Here is a 19,339-nt window from a genome sequence, read left to right as displayed (position 1 = left end):
TACAATTAAACTAATTATTGTCAAGAAAGACTTAATTAAAAAAAAATTTCGTATAAAATCCAAATTAAAAAAAATATAAAAATTTTATTAAAAATTTTGTAAAAATCTAGGAATCAACCGAATAATGAAACCTATTAAATTCAATAACCATATATATATATAGAGGATTGTATCAATTAATGCAACCATCCGATAACATGGTATCATTATGATTATCAAACATATCAAATCTAAAGGGGAAATAAAAGAGAATACTGATGGCGTAATATATTTGTATCATTGTATGTAGTATATAACAAACAGTTAATATGATTTTTATTCGAAAACACTGAAGTTGTAAATTACTATCAAATTAAATCATATTATTATTACACCAACTATAGATACATAGTTATACAATAAAGTGGGTAAACGCCCACCTGGGTCTCCTTACGATCACATTCATGCTTGGAACATAAAGAATCGAGATAAAATAATTGGCGTATTTATCATCATCTTTATCTATCGTTAACTATGTTTCTCTCTATTCAAAATCATGCATGTCTGCATAAGATCAGATCATCAATAATAGTCCATGACTTTATGTTGTGTTCAACAAGAATTGAATGAGATTTAGTATAGATAATGTTGTCTTGAAGATTTAGATATATTTTGCTTGATATAACTGTTAGTCGAAATAGTTATTTTTGAAAGATTAAACTGATTCAAAATACTGGTGAAGGGTCAGGAAGGAAGTAGAGGCTGAAAAAAGGCACGTGCGAGTGTCGAGTGAAAATGATTTGACACGGATTCAATTTCGATACCCTGACAAATCGAACAGTTACTCGAACGAAAAATCGAATGATCTTTCAAATGGAGAATCGAGCAGTTACACGAGTAGAGAAGTTGAAGGCTTTTTCTGATTTAGGAATTTACTGGTAACGTTCATGGGCAAAGGAGCGGGAACATCAGTTACTTAGGAATTCGCATACAAGGCAGCGTCTTGTAATTAATGGTCAGTTATGGACGTGGGTTATAAATATTAGTAAGTTTTAGGAAATAAGGGTTGGAACTTCTTTTTAGAAATACACTCAAGCACACTCATATCTCAGCGAATTTCTGAGTCTGCATTCGAGTTCGATTTCTGTAGGGCTCCTTCCACTGTCTTTAACTTTCATTTATAATTCCTGCAAAACTTTATCTTTCAAGCAAATTTATCTTTCAAGCAATTTTTAATTTTCATGTCCAATTTACATTTCAGTACCTTTAATTTCCATGTCTAAAGTCCTTTGATCTAATCGAAGGCATTTTTATCGCTTTCTTTAAAATTCAATGCACACATTTTTTATTTCAGTCAATTTTACTTTTTGAATCCTTTATGTTACACTTTTTTTAGCCTTTTTACATTTTTTGAACTTATTTCCTATTTTTGTACTCGTCTAATTCGAGAACCTTTGATACACTTATAGAAAACTGGTACCTACAAAAGAGGAGTTGGTTTTGCTCCCAGACCATTAGAATCGAACCACCATCGATTTGCTAAAAATCGATAAAACAAATTAGCACACCCGATGGCATAGTTTCAAAGTGAAGTGTGTCAAATATTTTTGGTGTCAATTGGTGTATGCAATTGAGAAGTGGAAGAATTATTCACATGGCTGATGAAGTGTCGAATGTGAATGGTTGTTCGTCCACCAATGATAGCATACCAGTAAATGTGCAATCTTCGGATGTTACTTCACGTTCGGAAGGTTTGGTTGTAAGTGAAAGTACAATGGTTAATAGTGTACAAACTGAAAATGTTGGACGTAATATTCGTCCACGTGGTAACATACCACCAGTCCAACCTCCAGTAACCGCTGGTTGGCCTCCTTATGGCCTTCCTCCTGGTTATACTCTTCCAGTGAATAGTTATATTCCTCCTGTTCGTTTTGGGAGTGTAAATAGGGTAAATAATTCTCAAAACCCATAACAGTATTTCGAGTTTTCTCGTGATCATAATGTGGGGCTCTACATTGAATGCCTCTAATTCCATGGTGGTATTTCGACAACATATAGAGAAAAGTCATCATGATTTAGTCAACTTATTGACTCAACAAATGACCAGAATTTTAAATCCCATGATGGCTGATCATGAATCGAAATTCGAACGTCTTGCAAGGCAAGTTGAACGGATTGCTCGAATCTTTGATTATGATGAAGGTGAAATGCATGATGTTAGGGGGAATAATGAGGGATTCGAAAATATATTTCATAATAAAAAAAATATTTTAAATAGAGAGAATCCTCAGATAGTTCCCCGTGGTCGGAGTGCAGATGATGTTCTAGCCCGATTACGTGCTAATCATGGTGGTGAACATTATCAAGTCACAAGAATTGTAGAAGAAGTGCTCAATCGAGTTGGTTTGAACATTAGTTTTATGAACCGATCTCATTTTGTGTCTGCTTTCCCTCAAGTTGTTCAAATGGCCAAAGTGCCTAGAGGGGTGAAACATCTGAAGATAATCATAAAATTTATAGGGGAAGTCAGAGAGTCAACTACTGAACACGTCGCTCGATATTTGGTCGAGATTGGAAATCTAGCCAATGATGAGAATTTGAAAATGAAGTTTTTTCCTTCTTCTTTAACAAAGAATGCGTTTACTTGATTTTCGAATCTTAGACTAAATTCGATAACGACATGGAATCAGTTAGAAACTGCTTTTTCATGCTCAATTTTATTGAGGGGAGTTGAATGTAGCAGTTACTGATCTAGTAATGAAAAGGGATTATATGATACATTTTAAAAATGCTAGAAGTAGATGTTACATGTTCTTACCTGAGAGTGAAGTGGTGAAAATAGCAGTTATGGGGTTAGGATTCTATATGCGTCAAAAATTGCTTAATGTGCATATACCTGACTTAGCCCATTTGGCTGAAAGGGTTCGTCACCTCGAACTTATGAAAAAGGAAAAGGAGAACTATAAGAATGAACAGAAGTTAAGGAGTAAGCCTTTTACTCGAAAGAAGAATGTTGCTTATGTTGCCATGGATTCCTTGGAAGAGGAGTTTGATTTTGAAACGGAGGTTGATTTGGCTGAACTTACGAAAGGTCCTCCATATGTCTGTTCTCTACTTAAAAAGCTCCCTAGTAATGAAAAGTCGAATGATTCAAAACTAAAGAGTGGAAAGAAATATAGTTTTGATATCTCGAAATCTGATCAGATTTTCGATGTGTTGCTTAAAGATAAACAATTAATTCTTCCTGAGGGTAGAACTTTACTTTTGGTGAAATATTTAAAAGAAAAACCTTATTGTAAATTTCACCAAGCAACCAGTCATTTGACTAACAGTTGTGTTCGTTTCAGGGACTTGATTTAGGAAGCCATTATGGAAGGACGATTGAAGTTTGATGATGGGAAGAAAGAAATGAAAGTTGATTCTGATCCTTTTGATGCTGAAGCTGGTTTTGTTGAACCATATTTTGGAGTAAATATGGTTGGAATGTCTTATGATTTCGATGTGGCTCTAGGTGATTTTGAGTCACAAGTTCGATCAGTATATCCTCGAGCAAGGGATGGCCTGTTGGATTTCTTGGTGCAGTAAAAGATCAAAGATCGGGACGTATCTCTGTATCCTCGATGTAATGATGTATTTGATGCTGAGGCTGTAGCAGTCTTTGAGAAAGAAAGGATGAAAAAGGAATTGGCCCACAAAGAGGAGCAGACTCGTGAAAGGCAACCAGTTAGACGAGTGGAGGGACAAAGTTCCAGGACTCCTCAGCAGAATGCTGTTGCGCCGACGAGCCGTTCTCAGGCTACAGGAGTTCAGTGGATTTGGAATTGTCAAGAATTTCAGAATCGAGATACTCAATATCGACGAAACCCACAGTGAGGACATCGAGGGCCTCCTCGAAACCAATATCCCTATCAACGTGGTCGGGCCAGAGGATACCCGAGGGGAAGAGGAAGAAGGAGTCTACCTCAAAGTAAGAAGCCTTAGTCTGGCAAAGGCAAGGGGGCAACGCCTTCCGTGCACTTCCGAATAGTCTTTCCTTCTGATGGAGAAACATGCCCAAAGGGTATTCCTTCTCCTGTGAAGTTGGATAAAGGCAAGGCAATAGCTCATATTCTAGAGGCTGACAAAGGCAAAGAAGCCGACTTGGATAAAGAATACTTCGAGGAAGGAGATGATGAAATGGTTGGAACTATTTAGATTATTCCAAATGAGTATTTGGGTGAGTATGAAGGCGACCCTGAAGAAGATTATGACATGGACGCTGAAGAAGCTTTTTCTTTCATTCGATATGAGGATGAACCAGGGTATTTTCTGAGGCCTTCTGAAAAATAAAAATCTCATCTTCACCCACTTCATATTACTACTACTTCAAGTGGAATTTAAGTAAATAGAGTTTTAATTGATGGTGGAGCAGCAATAAGTCTCTTGCCAGAAAGGATGCTAATGAAAGTTGGTAAGCATCATGATAATTTGGTTCCCACCAACATTGTTGTGATAGAATTCAGTGGTACTTCTACTCCTACGAAAGGTCTGGTTACTTTGGGGGTGAAAGTGGGATATTCTGAGCGAAATACTGTTTTTGTGGTAGTGCCATCGAAAGCAAGTTATAATGCTTTACTGGGCCGATACTAGATTCACGGAGTTGGAGCTGTACCATCTACTGTGCATCAAAGTGTCCTCCTTTGGACAAAGGATGAAAAGCCTGAAATTGTTAAGGCTGATTCGAGTTTATATGTCGAGCAGCTGCATGTCGATTTTAGGGTATATAATCCAAAATTAAAGCCTTTAAATGTTGACAGGATGTTAAATTCTTATAATTGTGAGGGCTGCTATTTGTCTTCGGAAGGCCTGAAGGTGAAGCTGCGTTATCTACACCTTGATATATCCTCAACTGGTTGGGATTTTTCATCTTAGAGTGGATTCAAGAAGGTATTCGATGAAACATGCTCAAGATGTCTCGAATTACTTGGTAATTTTAAATAATTATATAAGCAATTTTCCTTCAGTAGAAAATAAAGTTGATTCTTTTGATGAAGTTGAATCATTTAGGAATGTAATGTCTGCTTTTAGTAGTAACAATTCAATGTCTTCAATCGAATTTAGTCATGGTTTAAGTTTTTTTCATTATGTATTGCAAATGATATTGTTAGTCAAACTGCTGATATAAAAGCAGAAGTCCATTGTATTGAAAATGAAGCTATTGTTAATCCAGCAAATGTTCAAGTTCATTCTGTTTATAATGAATCTGTTGATTTCTCTTTCGATTGCATCTATGATTTAGAACCTCTGGGTTTTGAAAAATATTCAGTAAAAGATGAGGATCACTTAACGGGGTTTGAATCTCAAGATCCCTTAGAAGAAATTAATTTGGGATATGTTGATGATGTTCGAATCACTTATATCTGTAAGCATCTTACGGATCCTTTTCAAACTGAACTTTTCCATTTTTTACATGAATTAAAGATTATTTTGCTTGGGATTATCATGAGATGCCTGTTCTCAATCGTTCTCTCGTAGAGCATCGATTAGCATTGAAACCAAATGCTCGACCTGTGAAGCAAACTCCCCGACGTTTTGCTCTAGAAATCAATCTAAAGATTAAGGAAGAAATTGAACGGCTGATTAAAGCAAAATTTATTCGAATCGCATGTTATGTGGAATGGGTTTCGAATATTGTTCCCGTAATGAAGAAAAATAGAAAATTAAGAGTGTGCATTGATTTTAGGGATCTGAATAATGCCACCCATAGGGATGAATATTTCATGCCAATAGCAGATATGTTGATCAACTCTGCAGCGGAAAATGAAATTTTAAGTTTTATGGATGATTACTCAGGTTATAACCAAATCTTCATTGCAGAAGATGATGTGTCCAAAATGGCTTTCCGTTGTCCCGGGGCATTAGGCACTTATGAGTGGGTCGTTATGCCTTTCGGTTTGAAAAATGCTGTTGCAACTTACCAGCGAGCAATGAATGCCATATTCCATGAGTATATTGGGAGATTTATGGAAGTGTGTATCGATGACGTTATGGTTAAATCGATTTCAGTGAATCAACACATTGATCACTTAAGGGAAGCGTTCGTCACTATGTGGAAGAAAGGATTAAAAATGAATCTTTTGAGATGTGCCTTTGGTGTGTCAGCCAGGAACTTCCTAGGTTTTGTTGTTCATAAAATAGGGATTAAAATCGATGAAAGTAAGGCTGATGCGATATTAGCATTGTCTTCGCCTAGGTCAAAAAAAGAAGTGCAATCGTTCCTGGGAAAAGTGAATTATCTTTGAAGGTTTATTTCGAATCTCTCCGATCGAACTCGAGTGTTTGCACCTTTAGTAAAACTAAAAAATGATTCACAGTTCGAATGGACACACGAGCATCAACATGCATTTGAATCGATAAAGGCATATTTATCTAAAGCTCCAATAATGGCAAGTATTCGTCCACATGAGCCTTTGAAATTGTACATTTCAGCATCTACAAGCACAATTGGGTGTATGTTAGCCCAAGATGATGAGGATGGGCATGAACGGGCAATTTGTTACCTTATTCGTGTTTTGACTGATATTGAAGCAAGGTATTCCCCAATCAAAAGATTGTGTTTATCCCTATACTATGCGTGCATGAAATTAAAGTGTTACACGGTAGCTAAATCGGTGAAAGTCGCGGCACAAACTGACCTTGTCAAATATATGTTGAGTTTTCTAATGTTACGAGGTCGTTTGGGAAAATGGATGCTAGCTTTGACGGAATTCGATTTACAATATGTCCCTGCAAAGGCTGTGAAAGGTCAGGTCATTGCAGAATTTTTAGTTGATAATTTGAATAATCTGAATGACTAAGGGGCAAATGTACTCGACATTAAAGTCGGTTATTGGAAGCTATATTTTGATGGATCGAAGCACAAAGATGGTGCAGGGATAGGAATTCTCATTATCTCGCCAGAAAGGATTCCGTCAGAATTCCTGTTCGAGCTAAAATATCCTTGCTCGAATAATATGGCAGAGTATGAAGCTTTAATTTTGGGCCTTGAAATTTTGATCGGAAAAGGGGCTTTGGAAGTCCAAATCCTAGGGGATTCTCAGTTAGTCCTGAAATAGTTATCGAAGGAGTTTAAATGTAATAATGAGAAGTTGCAAAAATATTTGGCAACGGCTTGGGAGTTGTTAACTTCTTTTCGAAAAGTTTCACTAGTTCATATCCCAAGGATTCAGAATGAGATCGCCAATGACTTAGCCCAAATTGCTTTGAGATATAGAATTGGCCCAGAAACATTAAGGAAGTTGGATAGTGTCTGTCAGATATTGGTGCCTGTGGATGAAAGAGAAGCTTTGTGTGTTGGTGAATAGGAAGATGATGATTGGAGGAAGCCCATTGCTGAGTATTTAAAGAATGCTAGCATGCCAGTCGATAGAAAGATAAAATTGTGAGGAATGAATTTTGTCTTGATGGCTGATGAGTTGTATAAGAAAGGAATCGATGGGAGTCTTTCGAGATGTCTAAGTCAAGAGGATAAAGACATTGCTCTAGGGGAAGTTCATAAAGGTATATGTAGTGCTCATCAAGCTGGGGTGAAAATGAAATAGGTACTATATCGAAATCATGTATATTGGCCCTCCATGATCAAAGATTGTATCGAATACGCAAAGGCGTGTGATAAACCCCATTTGTAGGGTTTATCTTGTGATGAATTTAGAGGATTTTATAACCTTTTACTCACATTTATCCAATGAAATAGCATGGTTTTATAACTTCTCCTTTAATTGTGCTTAAGTGTGAAAACATGCTTTTAGGTCTTAAAATAGCTAAATTCAATTCACCTTGATTCCATTAGATGCCTTGATATATTTTTTAAGTAATTTCAGATTTAGGAGGCAAAGATTGGATCAAGGGAATGAAGAAAAAGCATGTATAAATGGAGAACTCATGAAGAAATGAAAGAATCGCAAAAGCTGTCAAGCTGACCTCTTCGCACTTAAACGACCATAACTTGAGCTATAGAAGTCGAAATGATGCGGTTCTAGTTGCGTTGGAAAGCTAACATTTGGGACTTCAAAACAATATAAGATTTTCCATAGTTGCTATATGTATGGTGACACGTATGTGCACTGTACGTGCACACGTCGTTGCTTCCATATGATCCACTTAAAGCAATTAGTGGCTAGCGAATTCTAAAGCCTTGTGGGCCCAATCCAAATCATTTCTAATGTTATTTAATTCAAGGATTGAAGAGGGATGAGACATCTAGTCATTAGTTTAGTTTTATTTTAGTTTTATTATGCTTTAGTTAGTTTCTAGAGAGAGAAGCTCTCACTTCTCTCTAGAATTAGGAGTAGGTTAGATCTAGATTAGGAACTCTTAGATCTAGTTTAATTTCATGCTTTGATTTACTTTTCCTCTTGTGATTCTTCTTCTTCTACCTTTCCTCTCTCTAGTTTAGCATTTAATTCTTGTAATTCTCTACTTTTATGTTGATGCACTTTTGTTTCTTCTATTTTCCTTTAATGCAATTTATGATTCATGTTCCTTTATTGTTGATTTGATTTGTTGTTGTTTAATTCCTTGCAATTGAGTAGTGTAGATTTACTTTCCTTGCTATTTTACTATATTTTCCTTTTATGTCTTTCAAGTGTTTGATGAAATGCTTGGTTGGATTTTAGTGTAGATTTACATTCCTTGCAATTTTACTATGTTTTCCTTTTATGCCTTCTAAGTGTTTGATAAAATGCTTAGTTGGATTTTAGAGTAGAATTTTATGTTCTTGGCTTGGGAAGGTAACTTAGAAACTCTTGAGTTGCCAATTTCCAAGTGATTGACGATTGGGAGCCATTAACTCTAGATCTCACTAATTGATTTGGTGTAGAACTAGGACTTATGGACTTGGATTGATATAGCTCACTTGAATTTCCTCTACTATTATTTAGGGGTTAACTTAGTGGGATTGATCCTTGCCAATTCTCATGTTGTGGTTAGTGATTAGGATAGAGATCCTTGACCACCAAACCTTGCCAAGACCTTTTTAGCTATTAGTTTACTTCCTTGTCATTTATCTTTCATGTCTCTTATCAAAAACTCCAAAACATACCTCATAACCAATAACAAGGCACTTTATTGTAATTCCTAGGGAGAACGACCCGAGGTTCAATACTTCGGTTTATAAATTTAGGGGTTTGTTACTTGTGACAAACACAATTTTTGTATGAAAGGACTATTGTTGGTTTAGAAACTATATTGCAATGAGATTTCATTTGAGAATTCTAAACCACACAAAAGTCCTCTCATCAAAATGGCGCCGTTGCTGGGGAATTGCAATGGTGTTGTGTTATTGGTTATTGTATATATGTGAATATTGTGAATAGCTTTATTTTTGGATTGCTTGTTAGTTTTTGCTAGTTTTAGGACTTTGTTCATTCTCTCTTCTTAGATTTTATCTCTTATTTTCTCTTTTCATTATGAATTCTCACTTTGGCTATGAGTTTGGTTCTAACTATGTTGTAGGAAATGAGGGCTACAATGAGGATGTGTATCAAGGATGGGATAATCAAAGGTGGGATGAGCCATATGCATATGATCAATCCTCTTGGCAATAACCTCCACCAATGCACTATGAAAAAGAGCCATTCTATGATGCATATCAATCCAATGGCTATGGTGAATCTTCTTGTGACTTTCAAGAACCACCACCATATGCCTATGAGCCATATCCTCAACATAACCCTCAACCATACTCACAAGCCTCTTTTCACCAACCACCTTCATATGACCCTAATCCATATCCACCATACCAACCACTTTTTGATCCATATGAGCCACATATAGAGCCACTACCACTCTAACATCAAAATTTTCAAGATGAACCACCTCCAATGTACAAAAATTTTCAACCATAAGATGAATATTCCTTTCCACCACAACCTCCCATGGAAGAATACTCATGTCCATTGATCCAAGAGCCATATGATCTTACTCATGATATCCAAGAGGAACAAGAGTCAAAGGATCGTCTCAAGGAAGCATTGGATCAATTTTAAGCAACCATGGAACGTGTTGTGCAACAAGTGGAAAGAGAGGAAATTATTGAACCACCACAACTCTACCTAGAAGAACCACCTTCCCACTATGAACCCTTCCCCCAAATTGATGAACCCTTCCATCCACCCCAACCTCCAATGGATGACATCCTTGATGTTCTTGTTCAAGGACAAGAGGAGATGAAAAGGGATGTGCAACAATTTGCGGCCGCCTTGGACGAGGTGGTAAGCCGGTTAACATCCCAATGCTTGAACACTCAAGGAACTCCCATGGCTACATGTGGAGAATCAAATGAAGAGCATAACATGAAGGAGAGATTGGTGGAGAATGAGGGAAGTTGCTTTGTATTAGAACAATTGGAGGAAGCTATAATTATTGAAGAAGAGGAAGAATTGGTTGAAGACTTGGGAGATGCGGAGCCTCCATGGGAACATAGGGTTGAAGAAAACCCCTCCAAGAAGATTGAATTTGAGGCTAAGGAGGAATGTGCACAACCTCCACATATCCCTTATGAAGACTTGGATGGGATAGAGCAAGAATTGAGTTCCCTTGGTGGTGAAGATCAAGCATCAAACCTTAGTGGTGAAAAATCCTTTGAGCATGAAGAACCTTCTCCCAACAAGATGGAAAGCAATGTGGAGGTAAATCTCTCTCATCCTCTCATTTATGATTTGAGTAAGGGAAAAGGCTTAGGTGGTATTGTTGAACAAAGGATTACATTTGAGAAATCTTGTAAAGAGGTGGAAGTCCTTAGAAAAAGGAAGATGGGAATTGAATACGCTTTGTCAAGACCCTTGGAATCACCTTTGCCTAGGTTGCCATCTACACATTCATTTGAGTGGGTGAAACTCATTTCTATTAGCTTTATTATCCCACTTGAATATGGTTTGCTTGAAACAGATGGCCAACTTAGGATGCTTTGTGGGATGAAGCGTAAAAGAAAGATGTTTCATGGTTGGCGTTGCAAATCAAGGCTCATTATGGTTGATACTTCAAGAGTTGAATATAAAGGTTGGAGTAGTGCTCAAATAGATGGGTCTAAGAGGATTGTTGGTCACTTCATTGAGAATTCACCTTATTCACCACCCGGATGGACTAATAATGATGATCAACTTCAAGACAGGTGTGAAAATAAAGTGTGGGATCCCGGATCACAAAAGGAGGATCAACTTTGGGAGCCCCAAGCTTGTGAAGAACTCCATCAACACTTGGTGCAACAAATAAGAAATCTTGGGGCACAATGGAGAACCAAGCATTGGTGAGAGTTCAAGAATAGCTTCAAGCACAAGCCACCTTGAGAGGAGCTCCCATAAGTTCAACTTAAGGACAATAAACAAAAGTGCTAGGTGGGAGACACCCCACCATGGTAAACTCTTTTCATTTTTCTCTTTTGTAAATATTGATAGAATAGGTTTGATTTCATGTTTTGTTTAGTTTTTTGAGTTTAATTAGTAGTTTAGTATGTTAAATAAGGTTTTAGGGTGTTTTAGTAGCTGTTTGGAGGTTTGGAATGCTTGGAATGGTGCAAAAACATAGAAAAAAAATTTTTGAAAAAAAAAGCACCATCCGCGTGGTATGCGAAATTGTGATCATCAACAATGGCGCCAAAGACTTGGAGCTCTCAAACGTGAATCACACTTTGTCACAATTCTGCACAACTAACAGCAAGTGCACTGGGTCGTCCAAGTAATAAACCTTACGTGAGTAAGGGTCGATCCCACGGAGATTGTCGGCTTGAAGCAAGCTATGGTCATCTTGTAAATCTCAGTCAGGCAGATTCAAATGGTGATGGAGGATTGATAATTAAAAGATGAATAAAACATAAAATAAAGATAGAGATACTTATGTAATTCATTGGTGAATTTCAGATAAGCGTATGAAGATGCTTTGTTCCCCTTGAACCTCTGCTTTCCTATTGCCTTCTTCCAATAATTCATACTCCTTTCCATGGCAAGCTTTATGTTGAGCATCACCGTTGTCAATGGCTACTTCCCGTCCTCTCAGTGAAAATGTTCCAAATGCGCTGTCACTGCACGGCTAATCATCTATTGGTTCTCGATCATGTCGGAATAGGATCCATTGATCTTTTTGCGTCTAACACACGCCCCACAATCGCGAGTTTGAAGCTCGTCACAGTCATCCCTTCCCAGATCCTACTCAAAATACCACAGACAAGGTTTAGACGTTCCGGATCTCAGGAATGGCCGCCAATAATTCTAGCCTATACCACGAAGGTTCCAATCTTAGATCAGAAACCCAAGAGATACGCATTCAAGCCATTACTAGTAGAACAGAGGTGGTTGTCAGGCACATGTTCATAGGTGAGAATGATGATGAGTGTCACGGATCATCACATTCATCAAGTTGAAGAACGATTGAATATCTTGGAGAAGAAATAGACTTGAGTTGAATAGAAAAACAATAGTACTTTGTATTAATTCATGAAGAACAGCAGAGCTCCACACCTTAATCTATGGTGTGTAGAAACTCCACCGTTGAAAATACATAAGAACAAGGTCTAGGCATGGCCGTGAGGCCAGCCTCCCAAACGTGTCTAAGATAGCATAAGACTTATCAAAGATCCAAAGTATGAGTAAAAGATGAAAATACAATAGCAAAAGGTCCTATTTATAGAAAACTAGTAGCCTAGGGTTACAGAAATAAGTAATCAATGCAAAAATCTTCTTCCAGGCCCACTTGGTGTGTGCTTGGGCTGAGCATTGAAGCTTTCATGTGTAGAGACTTTTCTTGGAGTTAAACGCCAGCTTTTGTGCCAGTTTGGGCATTTAACTCTAGCTTTTGTGCCAGTTTTGGAGTTAAACGCCAGAATTCTTGAGCTGACTTAGAACGCCAGTTTGGGCCATCAAATCTCGGGAAAAGTATGAACTATTATATATTTCTGGAAAGCCCAGGATGTCTACTTTCCAACGCAATTGAAAGCGCGCCAATTGGGCTTCTGTAGCTCCAGAAAATCTAATTTGAGTGCAGGGAGGTCAGAATCTAACAGCATCTGCAGTCCTTTTTCAGCCTCTGAATCAGATTTTTGCTCAGGTCCCTCAATTTCAGCCAGAAAATACCCGAAATTACAGAAAAATACACAAACTCATAGTAAAGTCCAGAAGAGTAATTTTTATTTAAAAACTAATAAAAATATAATAAAAACTAATTAAAATATACTAAAAACATACTAAAAACAATGCCAAAAAGTGTATAAATTATCCGCTCATTACAATAGTAAAATTAAATTGTTGCTTGTTCCCAAGAAACTGAAAATCAAATAGGATAAAAAGAAGAGAATATACAATGAATTCCAAAAACATCTATGAAGATCAGTATTAATTAGATGAGCGGGGCTTTTAGCTTTTTGCTTCTGAACAGTTTTGGCATCTCACTTTATTCCTTAAAGTTCAGAATGATTGGCGTCTATAGGAACTCAGAATCCAAATAGTGTTATTGATTATCCCAGTTAAGTATGTTGATTCTTGAACACATCTACTTTATGAGTCTTGGCCGTGGCCCTAAGCACTTTGTTTTCCAGTATTACCACCGGATACATAAATGCCACACACACATAACTGGGTGAACCTTTTCAGATTGTGACTCAGCTTTGCTAAAGTCCCCAATTAGAGGTGTCCAGAGCTCTTAAGCACACTCTTTTTGCTTTCGGACCACGACTTTAATTTGCAAGCTTTTCACTGCTTTTTCTTGCTTCAAGAATCAATTTTATGATTTTTCAGATCATCAGATAACATTTCTCCTTTTCCATTCATTATTTCAAGAGCCAACAATTTTAACATTCATAAATAAAAAAATTCAAAAATATGCACTGTTCAAGCATTCATTCAGAAAGACAATAGTATTGCCACCACATCAAGATAATTAAACTGTTTTAAAATTTGAAATTCATGCACTTCTTTTTCTTTTTCAATTAAAAACATTTTTCATTTAAGAAAGGTGATGGATTCATTTTCATAGCTTCAAGGCATAGACACTAAGACACTAATGATCATGTAATAAAGATACAAACATAAACATAAAGCACAATTTTCGAAAAACAGAAAATAAAGAACAAGAAAATTAAAGAACGGGTCCACCTTAGTGATGGCGGCTTGTTCTTCCTCTTGATGATCTTATGGAGTGCTTGAGCTCCTCAATGTCTCTTCCTTGCCTTTATTGCTCCTCTCTCATGGTTCTTTGGTCTTCTCTAATTTCATGGAGGAGGATGGAATGCTCTTGGTGCTCCACCCTTAGTTGTCCCATGTTGGAACTTAATTCTCCTAGGGAGGTGTTGATTTGCTCCCAATAGTTTTGTAGAGGAAATTGCATCCCTTGAGGCATCTCAGAGATTTCATGATGAGGAAATTCCTCATGCTCTTGGTGAGGTTCTCTCACTTGCTCCATCCTTTTCTTAGTGATGGGCTTGTCCTCATCAATGAGGATGTCTTCCTCTATGTCAATTCCAGCTGAATTGCAGAGGTGACAAATGAGATGAGGGAAGGATAACCTTGCCACAGTGGAGGACTTGTTCGCTACCTTGTAGAGTTCTTGGGATATAACCTCATGAACTTCTACTTCCTCTCTAATCATGATGCTATGAATCATGATAGCCCGGTCTATAGTAACTTCAGATCGGTGCTAGTAGGAATGATTGAGCGTTGGATGAACTCCAACCATCCCCTAGCCATGGGCTTGAGGTCATGCCTTCTTAGTTGAACCGGCTTCCCTCTTGAATCTCTCTTCCATTGAGCACCCTCTTCACATATGTCCATGAGGACTTAGTCCAACCTTTGATCAAAGTTGACCCTTCTAGTGTAGGGGTGTGCATCTCCTTGCATCATGGGCAAGTTGAATGCCAACCTTACATTTTCCGGACTAAAATCCAAGTATTTCCCTCGGACCATTGTAAGCCAATTCTTGGGGTTCGGGTTTACACTTTGATCATGGTTCTTGGTGATCCATGCATTGGCATAGAACTCTTGAACTATTAAGATTCTAACTTGTTGAATAGGGTTGGTGAGAACATCCCAACCTCTTCTTCGAATCTCATGTCGGATCTCCGGATATTCGCCCTTTTTGAGCTTAAAAGGGACCTCGGGGATCACCTTCTTCTTGGCCACAACTTCATAGAAGTGGTCTTGATGCACCTTTGAGAGGAATCTCTCCATCTCCCATGACTCGGAGGTGGAAGCTTTTGCCTTTCCTTTTCTCTTTCTAGAGGTTTCTCCAGCCTTTGGTGCCATTAATGGTTATGGAAAAACAAAAAGCTTTAGCTTTTACCACACCAAACTTAGAAAGTTGCTCGTCCTCGAGCAAAAGAAGAAAGAAGAGAGTAGAAGAAGAAATAGAGGAGATGGATGGGGCTTTGTGTTTCGGCCAAGGGGGAGAAGTAGTGTTTAGGTTGTGTGAAAATGAAGGAGTGAAGATGGATTTATATAGGAGTGGAGAGGGGGGTATGGTTCGGCCATATAGGGTGGGTTTGGGTGGGAAAGTGGTTTGAATTTGAATGGTGAGGTAGGTGGGGTTTTATGAAGGATGGATGTGAGTGGTGAAGAGAATGGTGGGATTTGATAGGTGAGGGTTTTTTTGGGGAAGAGGTATTGAGGTGATTGGTGAATGGGTGAAGAAGAGAGAGAGAGGTGGGGTAGGTGGGGATCCTGTGGGGTTCACAGATCCTGAGGTGTCAAGGATTTCTCATCCCTGCACCATGTGGCGTGTAAAACGCCCCTTGCTGCCAATCTTGGCGTTAAACACCAGGCCGCTGCCCATTTCTGGCGTTTAACGCCAGCTTCTTGCCCATTCTTGGCGTTAAACGCCAGTCTGGTGCCTTTTTCTGGTGTTAAACGCCCAGAATGGTGCCAGACTGGGCGTTTAACGCCCATTCTGCTACCTTTACTGGCGTTTAAACGCCAGTAACTGTCTCCTCCAGGGTGTTCTATTTTTCATTCTGTTTTCACTTTGTTTTTGCTTTTTCAATTGTTTTTGTGACTTCACATGATCATCAACCTACAGAAAACATAAAATAACAATAGAAAATAGAAAATTATCATAGAATAGTAACAATTGGGTTGCCTCCCAACAAGCGCTTCTTTAATGTCAATAGCTTGACAGTGGGCTCTCATGGAGCCTCACAGATGTTCAGAGCAATGTTGGAACCTCCCAACACCAAACTTAGAGTTTGAATGTGGGGGTTCAACACCAAACTTAGAGTTTGGTTGTGGCCTCCCAACACCAAACTTAGAGTTTGACTGTGGGGGCTCTGTTTGACTCTGTATTGAGAGAAGCTCTTCATGCTTCCTCTCCATGGTGACAGAGGGATATCCTTGAGCTTTAAACACAAGGGAGTCTTCATTCACTTGAATGATCAATTCTCCTCTGTCAACATCAATCACAGCTTTTGCTGTGGCTAGGAAGGGTCTACCAAGGATGATGGATTCATCCATACACTTCCCAGTCTCTAAGATTATGAAGTCAGCAGGGATGTAGTGGCCTTCAACCTTTACCAAGACATCCTCTACAAGTCCATAAGCCTGTTTCTTTGAATTGTCTGCCATCTCCAATGAGATTCTTGCAGCTTGTACCTCAATGATCCCTAGCATCTCCATTACAGAGAGAGGCATGAGGTTTATGCTTGACCCTAGGTCACACAGAGCCTTCTCAAAGGTCATGGTGCCTATGGTACAAGGTATTGAGAACTTTCCAGGATCTTGTCTCTTCAGAGGTAATCTCTGCCTAGTCAAGTCATCCAGTTCTTTGATGAGCAATGAAGGTTCATCCTCCCAAGTCTCATTACCAAACAACTTGGCATTTAGCTTTATGATTTCTCCAAGGTACTTAGCAACTTGCTCTTTGGTGACATCTTCATCCTCTTCAGAGGAAGAATACTCATCAGAGCTCATGAATGGCAAAAGTAAATTTAATGGAATCTCTATGGTCTCAGTGTGAGCCTCAGATTCCCATGGTTCCTCTTTAGGGAACTCCATGGAGGTCAGTGGACGTCCATTGAGGTCTTCCTCAGTGGAGATCACTGCCTCTTCCTCCTCTCCAGGTTCGGCCATGTGGGTTGTGGTTATGGCCTTGCACTTTCTTTTTGGATTCTCTTCTGTGTTGCTTGGGAGAGTACTAGGAGGGAGTTCAGTAATTTTCTTACTCAGCTGACCCACTTGTGCCTCCAAATTTCTAATGGAGGACCTTGTTTCAGTCATGAAACTTTGAGTGGATTTGATTAGATCAGAGACAATGGTTGCTAAGTCAGAGTGGCTTTGCTTAGAATTCTCTGTCTGTTGCTGAGAAGATGATGGAAAAGGCTTGCTATTGCTAAACCTGTTTCTTCCACCATTATTGTTGTTGAAACTTTGTTGAGGTCTCTGTTGATCCTTCCATGAGAGGTTTGGATGATTTCTCCATGAAGGATTATAGGTGTTTCCATAGGGTTCTCCCATGTAATTCACCTCTTCCATTGCTGGGTTCTCAGGATCATAAGCTTCTTCTTTAGAGGAAGCTTCCTTAGTACTGCCTGTTGCTGCTTGCATTTCAGACAGACTCTGAGAAATCATATTGACTTGTTGGGTCAATATTTTATTCTGAGCCAATATGGCATTCAGAGTATCAATCTCAAGAACCCCTTTCTTCTGAGCTGTCCCATTATTCACAAGATTCCTTTCAGAAGTGTACATGAATTGGTTATTTGCAACCATTTCAATGAGTTCCTGAGCTTCTGCAGACGTCTTCTTCAGATGAAGTGATCCTCCAGCAGAGCTATCCAATGACATCTTGGATAGTTCAGAGAGACCATCATAGAAAATTCCTATGATGCTCCATTCAGAAAGCATGTCAGAAGGACATCTTCTGATCAATTGCTTGTATCTTTCCCAAGCTTCATAGAGGGATTCACCTTCCTTCTGTCTGAAGGTTTGGACTTCCAGTCTAAGCTTGCTCAATTTTTGAGGTGGAAAGAACTTTGCCAAGAAGGCATTGACTAGCTTTTCCCAAGAGTTCAGGCTTTCTTTAGGTTGTAAATCCAACCATGTCCTAGCTCTGTCTCTTATAGTAAAAGGAAAAAGCATAAGTCTGTAGACTTCAGGGTCAACCCCATTGCTCTTGACAGTGTCACAGATTTGCAAGAATTCAGCTAAGAACTGATGCGGATCTTCCAATGGAAGTCCATGAAACTTGCAATTCTATTGCATTAGAGAAACTAATTGAGGCTTAAGCTCAAAGTTGTTTGCTCCAATGGCAGGGATTGAGATGCTTCTCCCATAGAAGTCAGGAGTAGGTGCAGTAAACTCACCAAGCACCTTCCTTGCATTGTTGGCATTGTTGTTTTTGGCTGCCATGGTTTCTTCTTCCTTGAAAAGCTCTGTTAGGCCCTCTAAAGAGAATTGTCTTTTAGCTTCTCTTAGCTTTCTCTTCAAAGTCCTTTCAGGTTCAGGGTCAGCTTGAACAAGTATGCCTTTATCTTTGTTCCTGCTCATTTGAAAGAGAAGAGAACAAGAAAGTAGGGAATCCTCTATGTCACAGTATAGAGATTCCTTGAGATGTCAGAGGAAAAGAAGAATAGAAGGAGGAGGTAGATAGAAGAGAATTCGAACATATAAAGAAGGAGGGAGTTCGAATTGTACCTTGAGGAGGAGTGTTAGTCCCTTAAATAGAAGGATGTGAGAAGAGGGGAAGAATTTTCGAAAATAAATTAAAAAGATTTTGAAATAATAAAAAGAAATTTGAAAATTTGATTGAGATTTTCGAAAACTAAGATTGGGAAAGAAATAAAGTGATTTTTGAAAAAGATTTTGAAATTAGAAATTAAAAAGATATGATTGAAAATTAATTTTGAAAAAGATGTGATTGAAAAGATATGATTGAAAATCAAATAAAAAAAAAGAGAAAGTTTTAAAATTAAAGTTGATTACTTAACTAACAAGAAATTAAAAGATATGATTCTTAAAATTTAAATTTGATCCTTTCTTAATAGGCAAGTAACAACTTGAAAATTTTGAAGTAAATCATTAATTTTAGCAAGGATTTTCGAAAATAGTAATAAATAAAAAAAATGGAAAGAAATTGATTTTGAAGAGATATGATTGAAAAGATATGATTTGAAAAAGATTTGATTTTGAAAAATTATGAAGATTTGAAAAAAAATTTGAATTGAAAACAAAATCTTCCCTCTAGTGTCATCCTGGCGTTAAACGCCCAGAATGGCATCCATTCTGGCATTTAACTCCCAAAACTCTACCTTTTTGGGCGTTAAACGCCCAGCCAGGTACCCTGGCTGGCGTTTAAACGCCAGTTTGCCTTTTTCACTGGGCGTTTTGAATGCCCAACTTTTTCTGTTTGA

Source organism: Arachis ipaensis, chromosome B07, assembly GCF_000816755.2.
Source record: "Arachis ipaensis cultivar K30076 chromosome B07, Araip1.1, whole genome shotgun sequence".
Lineage (NCBI taxonomy): Eukaryota > Viridiplantae > Streptophyta > Magnoliopsida > Fabales > Fabaceae > Arachis > Arachis ipaensis.
The sequence above is the reverse complement of the archived record's forward strand: the minus strand, read 5'-3'. Positions refer to the sequence as shown.